This window comes from Globicephala melas, chromosome X (genome assembly GCF_963455315.2).
Source record: "Globicephala melas chromosome X, mGloMel1.2, whole genome shotgun sequence".
NCBI lineage: Eukaryota > Metazoa > Chordata > Mammalia > Artiodactyla > Delphinidae > Globicephala > Globicephala melas.
This window is the reverse complement of record NC_083335.1, coordinates 88,215,200-88,222,054: the sequence shown is the minus strand read 5'-3', so window position 1 is coordinate 88,222,054 and position 6,855 is coordinate 88,215,200. Positions and strand designations below refer to the sequence as shown.

At 44.6% G+C, this 6,855-nt stretch overlaps 1 pseudogene; it reads left to right on the top strand.

Annotated features, from left to right (window-relative positions):
- Window positions 1–4,436: 4,436 nt before the first annotated feature.
- Window positions 4,437–6,101, top strand: LOC115841227 (ubinuclein-1 pseudogene; annotated as a pseudogene).
- The last annotated feature ends 754 nt before the right edge of the window (window positions 6,102–6,855 follow it).

Below are 6,855 nucleotides of genomic sequence, written 5' to 3'. Positions count from 1 at the left end.
ACGTGGGAAGGGTGCCAAACGATTTGCGGACATATTTTAAAACTGTCACAATTCATTATTGCTTTGATTGTACAGATGGGACCCCAAAAATGTATCTGACCAAAAACAATTGACCCATGCTGCTGAAAAGACAAAATGGTAGTAGTATACGTATTTCAGCCTCAAATACAGGGTTTCCTTAAGTTCTTGGAGGATGCTGTATAAACATGTATTGCCATTTAATCAAAGGCAAAGCTGGTTTCTGCATGAACCTGCTCTGGACCGTGAATCATGTCTATTTGTCATAGAATCATGCCATGTGTTAACCGCATGTTTCACTGACTCATTATTTTAAATTGACAAATAAGACAGGTTGCAAAATTAATTACAGTGTATAAGAAAGAAAGAGCTGTCAAGTGTTCTATGTCAGTCTATTTTATAATCATACCATTTATGGCAACTATGAAGAAAGGATAGCATTTCTGATCAATAAATTTCACCATGTTTATGAGTACTGAACTTGCATCCTTTTTGAAACTAAAATTTGAGGGGATGAAATAATGCTCTATGGTTTACTTTGACAAATACAATATGAATACCCATTAATCTTTAGTATAGGAATTTTGAGTTCTCTGTTTAGACTATCATTATTACTTCAATCTTTCAATGGTATTTGTCTATGGAATTGAAGTTGAACATCTAGATAAAAGAAAATGCTGACTGCCTCTACCATCTGACTAAAGGAAGAAAATACCAGAAGGATTTTATTTCATCAGGACAATGAATCAAAATTGAGGACCCCCACTTAAGCATATTATGGTGGTAAAATACCCCGTCAGCAAGTCTGAGGATTATGTAAGCACTACAAGTAACTTCTCCCCAGTCCAATAAAATGACATTAGCAGCAAAAGCTCAGAGCATGTGAGTAATGCATAATTAACACATTTTGAAAACCATGTGACTAAGGCGAGTAAATCTTTCACAATCTCTTGATACATGGAAGATTTTATATATTCAGTGAAGAGAGGTGAGCAAAACAGGCTGACTGAAGAAGAGGTTTGAAAAAGGAAGGTATGGGTCTTTGTCCCAGATCCTTTGTGCGTTTGGTTAAGCAAATTGGTCAAGGAGACAGGGGGCAAAAGTGTTTCTCTCCCCTCCAGCCACGCTGGAGGAATAACAACACCTTTCACGGATCAACACTGAGCAGTCAGCTGGGGCAGGAGAGCACATCTTCATTGGCAGGTCACAGCCTAAAAATCAGGGGGCAGGACCAATGGGAGATGGCTAAGGATTGGAGGGAGGGATGGTTTGTTCAGGAAAGCCAGAATTATGAGAAAAACTGCAGAAACACTGGGCTTTGCCTTCCCAATCACAGGCCGGTGTGCAAGGGGCTCTTGTCACTTGACTAAGAGTCGTCCAGCTCCCCAATCTTGCACGTTTTCCTTGCTACTGATGAGTCTACCGGGGACTCTCTCTGGACCTTGAAAAAGAGTCAGCATATCTTAAAACTGGAAAGGACCCTAGAGATCTTTTGGTTCAGCCATTTTTGCTTGAGAATTGTGGTTAATTTCCTATGGAACTTCTGAGAACCACCTGCCCCCAACCAGTGCTTCGTGCCCGTAGACCCTCACTTCCCCAGCTTCCCCATGTCGTGTAAGTCCTCAGGCCCTTGGTTTCCCGCAACCCATAGAGCGGCTCTGTTTTCCTCACCAAATCCCGTCTTCCTGACAAAGTTTGCTTGTATTGAGAGATGTTCGAACTCTCTCCCTGCATAGAAAGAGCCAAGATTGTTACTCCAAAGCAGGAGTTCTGGGAGCAGGAAGTCCCAGAGTGTAAGTGCAGTGATGCTTGGCACAGAAATCACAAACACACTGGATCAAGGGATGCCCAAAAGACATGTATTTGCTGTACCTGTTGATCGCTAGTATCAGAAACCCATTGGAGCTAGCTTAAGCAAAAAATATATATAAGGGAGAGGTAGAAGGATACTGAGGTGTGTCCTGGAACTAAAGGAAGAGTTAGACAGTCAGACTTTAGGAAAGGCAGAGAACAGGGCTTGAGGAAAATGGGGAACTCATGAATTCTTCTCTCTTCATCTTTTTTGCTTGTCTCTGCATTTCTGCTTTGTTCTTCCCTTTCACTTCAGAAAGGTTTTCTCTGTCTCCCAAGCAAATAGAAGCAACGATTCTAGATTGGTTTCTCCAGAAGAAGCAGCTGGAGATAGAAAGAAGGCCATCCTCCTGTACCAAACCTCTACAGTGGTCAAGTTCACAAAAATTTGAATGCAGTCTGTGTACACAGAGGCTGGAGCCTCAGCCTGGAAAGAAGGCATGGCTGAGGACCCGGTAAGAGAGAAGGTGAGCTCGTGCAGAATCACATTCCAAGAGGTACCACAGGTGCTGTGTGGAAGTGGTGGTTTCATTTTCCACAGACAGTGGTTCTTCAATAGTATATGGAATGACAAACCTAGGAAACAGAGGGTGTGGGTGCTACCTGTATTCAATTTCCTGCTTGCTAAAGGGATGCCAAGTTGAGGCAATTGCCAAACCACTCAACAAAGTCAGGATGTAAGTGAAAACAAAACAAAGGAAAAGGAAAGGAAAGGAAAAGACACTCCAAATGAATGTGCAAACAAAAATTCTAGAGCACATGAAGAAATTTCACACTACAGAAAAAAACTTCTAACAAAATAATCTGATATGAATCCAATACAGGTGAAGTCAATGTTGCAGAACAGAAAAAAGTACTTAAAAATAATTATGTTTGGGATGTTCCAGGAGATCAGTGAAGGCATAACACTCATTCAAAGAAGGCAGGCCCCTTTCCCCCTCCCTGGGCTTCTGACCACAAGCATCTGGCCACTCAGCACTGCCCCACCCCCTCAGACCCCACTCCCCTCTCCCTTAAGGCCACAAGGCCCATTCAGTGCGCCCACGGTTGTTCCTTCGCTCCTGGGGTCTCTGCTTGGGTGTGACCTCAGGAAGCCCGACCCCCTTGTCCCCTCCAGGTTCTGGGCTCGGTGACTGCTCTCCACTGTGCTCCAGATGCCACTCTCATCTGGTAGATTCCTCCTTGTGGAAGGCCTGTTCTGTTCTCCCACCATATGAGTGCTTTTTTTTTTTTTAATTAATAGACTATTTTAGAGCAGTTTTAGGTTTACAGAAAAACTGATCAGAAAGTACAGAGAGTTCCCAAATGTCCCCTCTTCCCCACCAACCCAGTTTCCCCTATTATTTACATCATGTATTAGTGTGGTACGTTTATTACAATTGATGAATGAAGATGGATACATTATTATTAACTAAAGTCCATAGTTTACATTACAGTGGTTCACTCTTGGTGGCCGTATATCCTATGGGTTTTGACAAATGTATAATAACATGTATCCACCATTACTGTATCATACAGGATACTTTTGCTGCCCCCCAAAAAATCCTCTGTGCTCTACCTGTTCATCCCTCTCTCCGTCCTAACCCCTAGCAATCACCAATCTTTTCACTGTCTCCATAATTTTACCTTTTCTAGAAGATCATATAGTTGAAATCACACAGTATGTAGTCTTTTCAGGTTGGCTTCTTTCACTTAGCAACATTCGTTTAAGTTTTCTCCATGTTTTTCATGGCTTGATAGCTCATTTCTTTTTAGCACTGAATAATATTCCATTATCTGGATGTACCACAGTTTATCCATTCACCTACTGAAGGACATCTTGATTGCTTCCAAAATTTGGTAATTATGAACAAAGCTGCTATAAACATCCATGTGCAGGCTTTTGTGTGGAGTTAAGTTTTCAACTCCTTTGGGTAAATACCAAGGAACAGGATTACAGGATCTTATGGTAAGAGTATGTTTAGTTTTGTAAGAAACTGTCTTCCAAAGTGTCTGTACCATTTTAAATTCCCACCAGCAATGAATGAGAGTTCCTGTTGCTCCACATCCTTGTCAGCATTTGAGCTTGTCAGGGTTCCAGATTTGGCCATTCTAATAGATGTGTAGTGGTAACTCGTTTTCCTTTGCATTTCTCTAATGAAATATGATGTGGAGCATCTTTCCATGTGCTTATTTGCCATCTGTATATCTTCTTTGGTGAGGTGTCTGTTCAGATCTCTTGCTCATTTTTTAATTGGGTTGTTTACTTTCTTATTGTTGAGTTTTCAGTAAGTGCTCTTTTTTAATGACTGCTTTTCAAAGAGCCACCTCGCTGTTGCTGAGATGTTGTACAAACCTTGAGTTGGGATTTTGCCTCTCTTTCCTGACCCTCACGAGAGCTTTTTGATCTGTGGACATGGACCGTGGGAGTGCATGGTCCACCATGGTATGCATGCTTCAGGGCCCAGGTGCTAACTAGAGCTGTGATCAGTGCATCTCGCCCATCCTGCCTGCGAGAGATCATTTGCAGCCCCTGCACTTGTGACAAAGAAACCAAATGGTAAAAACTGCCAAGACTGTTTGTAGTCATGTCAGGACCCAACAGGATCCAGTTCGCCTCTCTCCCAGGCCCTCTGAATCTCACATTTTTAAAGAAATCTGGGCAAGAGGAGGTTGGGAGAGCAGAAGAGCATTGAGATCCTAAGCTGGCTGCAGCAACTGTTCTGTTGACCCAGAAAGTGAGCGCTGCCCAGAGTACTACCCAGAGCTGGTGAAGAGTTCACAGGATGGAGTGGCAGGTCTTCAACCTGGAAACAAGGTTGGAAAGAATCATAGAAAAGACCATATACGAGACTTGATTATCGTGGGGGATAAGCACGATGAATCTCATTCTTCCACCAACTGATTTGGACTTGAAATATATGATGAGCTTCTTCAAATGGTGCTTCTCTGACCACAAAGTACGGAAGATTTTACATTAACCCGAGAACCCTGCAGTTACAACAAACATCAGAATCTGACAACGACTCTACTAAAGAGAAGAGGGGGGAAAAATCACCAAAGAAGAAGAAGAAGCTGCAGGAAGGTAGTGAGAAGGGAAGAAAGAAAAAGGATGACACTTTCAACAGGGAAAAGAAATGAACAGAGCTCAGCTTTTCCCAAAGGAGCTTCACAGCTCTCAACGCTGGTAAGGAGAAGAAGAAGAAGAAGAAATGTTCTTGAGGCTCGAAGTGATAAAGAGATGTTAAAGAAATTTCAGAATGAGAAATTGGCCCAGGAAAAACAAGCCTGAGGGTCATAAGCCTGTGAGAATGGGGTAGCATCCCTCGCTCTCAATCTTCTTCTCGGCTCCTGAGAGCAGTTTGCTCTAGGAGGTCACTGTTACTGTCTCTCTGACTGATTTGGACTTGAAGCAGCTGCTCAGTGAGTCTCCAGAAGGAAGCCCCTTCTGTGATATGGGTGATGAAAGAGATTCCCACAGGGTGGTATTGGACAGGGAATTCACAGTTTTCTTTTCTCCGCAAAGGCCTTCCAGTGGCCGTGGAGGAGTGCCTTGAGGAGTTGCTCCAGCCTGCCAGGACTGCTGAGGGACAGTGCAAAAGGAAGCTCTTCACCCAGGATATCCATGAGATCCTCCTGGGCACGGAGGTAGAAACCTGGAAGCTGAACAGCCAGGTCAGTTCTGAGGAGCGTGGCCATGTGACTTCATCCCTGCTCTGCAGCAAGGACATCCCGGTCACACTTGCCCCAAAACTTCATCTCTGTGTGTTGGGGGCAGGGGGTGCATCTGAAGGCACCTCTACAGAAACTTAAAGAAGCTATTGGCAGGGCAATGCCAGAGCAGATGGCCCAGTACCAGGATGAATTCCCGGTACACCACAAGCAAAGACTGCAGAGATGCTGGAAGAGGAAAAAGACAAGGAGCAGAGTGAACAGATTTGTTCTGGTAACAAAGAAGGAAAGGGGAGCAGAGCCCAGAAGACATGTCAATGGAATGCTGGAATCAAGAAGGTGCTCTTTCAGGTGGTAAAGATGGAACCAGAGGTCTATGGTCTGGAAAGGAATGAGAGCCAGTCTAGGGAGGACTGCATGGAAGCTCTTCTAGATGCTGAAGCGCAAACTCTCTGGCCCTAAAGCTGGGTGCACACCAGGTCTCTGTGTAAGGAGAGCAGACCACACCATGGGTCCCTGACATCCCTCCTGACCGAGAAGAAAGTCATGGCTCCTTCAAAGTCAAGGTGAAGGAAACATAGACTAAGCCTCCTAAGAAGGTTCTCATCTGATTACCCCGAATGGGCAACCCCATTGCTTTGTACAAAAGTCACGGGTCTTCATGTACAAAAGTAAAAAGGGAAATTTCCAAAGCCCAATTCTCTGGACCATCACTGTCTAGAGCTCTGTAATCACCCCCTCAATTTTCTGGCTGAATGGACAGTGGCACTGGAGCAGTCTGAGGAGAAAAACCCCAAGAGTTCTGGCTACAAAGAGCTCTCTTGCCAGGCCCCCCTCAGCAGAGCTTTCCAGAAGAACAGAGGTCTAAATGGCAGTACCACAGAACCCAGACCCAAGTCAATCTTGTATGCAGTCACCGAACAGCACAAAGCTTCACTCCCACACCTCACCTAGTTCCACTTGACAACAACCTCCCCAAATCTTCCTCCTTCAGCACCCATTCCTCCATGGCAGCCTCTCCAGGTAGCTTCATCCTGCACTTCCCTGAGCCACATGGCAAAACGACATTCCGCCAACTCTTCAGGACTGTCTTACTAGTCTCCCCTTCTGGCTCTACCTCCCAACATGAGGTTCCTTCTAGAGGCTCTCCTCTGGAAGAACAACAATCCAGAACTCTCCTTCCTCCCCAAAACTTTCTCCCATGTGTACAGCCTCCCTGCATGGGACAGTCTGTCAATGGACAGGTCCCAAGCCCACAGTGAACAAACTTCTGTTCCTCAGAAGCTGACCTTGGGGGTACAAATGGAGATTCTAGTGACGGCAGCCAAGGAGGCA